This window comes from Equus caballus, chromosome 25, assembly GCF_041296265.1.
Source record: "Equus caballus isolate H_3958 breed thoroughbred chromosome 25, TB-T2T, whole genome shotgun sequence".
In the NCBI taxonomy this organism is placed as follows: domain Eukaryota; kingdom Metazoa; phylum Chordata; class Mammalia; order Perissodactyla; family Equidae; genus Equus; species Equus caballus.
In genome coordinates, this window is record NC_091708.1 from 11,126,968 (window position 1) to 11,130,057 (window position 3,090).

Genomic DNA, 3,090 nt, shown 5'->3' on the forward strand with positions numbered 1-3,090 from the left:
TTTTGCTGAAAAGGGCTGTTTGACAGTACTGAGCAGATATAAGGCAAATTGGCTAAACAAAGTCACTAAGGAAGAAACTATAAAAGGCACAAATTGAAATTATTAGGTTTTCTGTTTTTCTCTAGTTGGAGTTGATATAAACCCAAATATATTTAGTATTGCTCCCAGACAGAAACAAACAGAAAAACATGCTTTTCTGTTCCACAAGGGCAGAAGCTTCGAAGCGCTCTGGACAGCGCCAGCAAAGCTTCAATCTTCCTGGACCTCACCGAGCTTCCGCAAGGCCTGTCAGCCCGCCTGGCCCCGGGACAGGCCCTCGCCTCCCAGCGTCCACTCTTTACCTTCACGTTTTACACACAGATTACTAAGGAAGAGGACTTGGTTCATATACATACCCTCTTCTTCCTACTATCTGTCCTCAAAACTCTATGGCTATTTTTTAGGGGTGGGGAGCCCAAGAAAGCCTAGACAGTTATTTTTTAGGAGTGGGGAGCCCAAGAAAGCCTAGACAGTTATTGTAATCACTCTTTTTCCAAAAAAGTGTGAAAGGGATAAGGAAAGTTCTGAAGCTTCTTTCTGTCCAAGGGAAAGGAGCCGCTCGCTGTGCCCGACAACCCTGGGAAGAGCAGCTAGCTTCTTTCTCGCAGTATCATCTGAAACGGCAAGGGAGCACCTCAGGCTGACTAAGGGCAGCCCCTTTTCTGGTGTCCTCTGGAGCCGGAGAAGGAACTGCTGACTACGAGCGCCTGGTCCCGAAGGGGACGGACCTGAGTGTGCCATCTCTGTCGACGATGCAAGGCCGAGCAGCCAGAGAGGTGGTTTGCTCTGAACGACTGAAAACAAGCCACTGCCCTCACGGCACCTCCAGTGACAAGCAGCAATGACACACTGGGCACTGAAGGCCTACTTGCTTCTTGCCTTTCTCCATTAACTTCGTTGGGCTGAGTCCCACGGCTCACAAACAACGCAAGGAGGGGTACGGGAAAACGGAGCGCCTGTAATTCGAATCCTGACTCATGCACCCATTTTCTCTCTCAAATTGGCTGGACATTTCTCAGAGTAAATGAGGACAGTAAAGAACAGTCTCATCAAGCATTTAGCTCATGTATGTTATGGACTGAATGACTGTCCCCCCAAAACCTGTATGTTGGAGCCCTAAGCCCCAGTGTGATAGCATCTGGAGGCAGGGACTTCGGGAGGTCATTAGGTTTAGATGAGGTCACGAGGCTCTCTGCCACATGGGGACAAAGTGAGACACCTGCACATCACGTAGAGGCCTCTCACAGGAACCCAGTCTGCTGGCCCCTTGATCTTGGCCTCAGCAGCCTCCGGAACAGTGAGAAGAAAGTGTCTGCTGTTTAAGCACCAGGTCTGCAGCCTTCTGTTACGGCAGCTCGAGCCGTGTAAAAACGTTCTCTTTAAACCACCTACGTGACCCATCAAGGCAGGCAGGCCAGACGGGGTATTCCAGAATGCTGTGACCCTGACACCCACGTGTCCCTTTGCTCTTGACTGATTCTTAAAGAAATACTTATCACACATCCACCAGGTGTCAGGCACTGTGCCAGACACTCGAAACAGTGGAAGCAAAAGCCGAGCCCCTGCCTCATGGAGCCGGCATTTGAAAGGAGCAAGAGGCATCAAAGAACCACGTCATTACAACAGGTAAGCGCTATGACAACAGGGATGTGGTAGCATAGATGGGACCCTGAAGGAGGCAGCTGGCCTCCCTGAGAAACAGTAGAGCTGAGATGTGACGGCCTCAGTAGAGTCACTGAGTGACCAGGAGGGGGCAGCGCTCAGGGCAGAGGGACCTGCCTGGGGAAAGGCCGGACGCTAAACAGAGTGCAGAAGTCCTGCGGCTGGAGGGCAGTGACAGGGCAGGGCAGCGCGGGCTGGAGCGGACAGCAGGGGAGGCAGGGCCTGCATCATCTCATCTAAACGAAGTAGAGCAATATGCAGAATGGGCCAAAGGGAGACAAGACTTCAGATAAACCTGACTTCATTCTCAATTTCGACTTCAAGATCAGATATGCTCATGTGGAAACACGCTCCCTATGGGAAACTGCGGAAGCTAAGTGCATGGAGGTGCGAGGCAGCCTCCTGGTGCGCAGGGCTCCGCGGCTGCACAGAAACCGCACTCCCCGCCTGCTCCCCTCCCCCCAACAGCTGACGGCTGGGACAGGCGGGTCACAATGACATTTCAAAAAACAGATGACATGGAAACACCCTTCTATGTCTCAAGTTCAGGATATTCAACTTTATAATGAATTTCTCCCCTCAAGTGAGCTTTCAAAGCATCATATGGAACTGCTCCCTTACCCAGCGGCCCTCATCAGGCAACCTTGACTACCCTGAGACCGGGAGTGCCTTACAGTGCAACGGGGAGACCAACGGGACCACCTCCCGACAGGCAGGGCAGCCGCAAAGCCAAAGCAGACGTAACCCGGTCTCAGGGTAGTCAAAAAACTCACAAAGCGACACCCGGACCATGTAGCTTGGGGTGAGCACGTGAAGGCTCATCATCACAACACTGACGAGCTCAACTCACCAGGACAGTTCACAGTCGGCAGGGAAAAGTTTATTTCATTTGAGAAAAACCTTTAAAAAACAAAATGCTTTGCAGTTAAGCTATCTAGAAAACTACCATTTCCGAAACTCCTCTTGATCAAACAAGATGGATAAATCAGTTGTTCTGCCTACAAAGTTATCAGGGAAGCTGCCAAGAGCCAAAGCGGTGCACTAAATGTTTTATTAACAAAAAGACTATGGCCCCAGGGCCCAGGGTTCGAGCGCTCTGCTCGGCCGCCTGGGGTTTGGCTGGTTCAGATCCTGGCGTGGACATGGCACCGCTTGTCAGGCCACGCTGAGGCGGCGTCCCACATGCCACAACTAGAAGGACCCACAACTACAATATACAGCTGTGTACTGGGGGGCTTTGGGGAGAAGAAGAAGAAAAAAAGATTGGCTACAGTTGTGAGCTCAAGTGCCAATCTTTGAAACAAACAAAAACACAAAAAGACTAATAGACTAATCTACCACAAAAAAGGAAAGCGCTAGGAACCCAACCACAGAGAAGACCAAACAGAA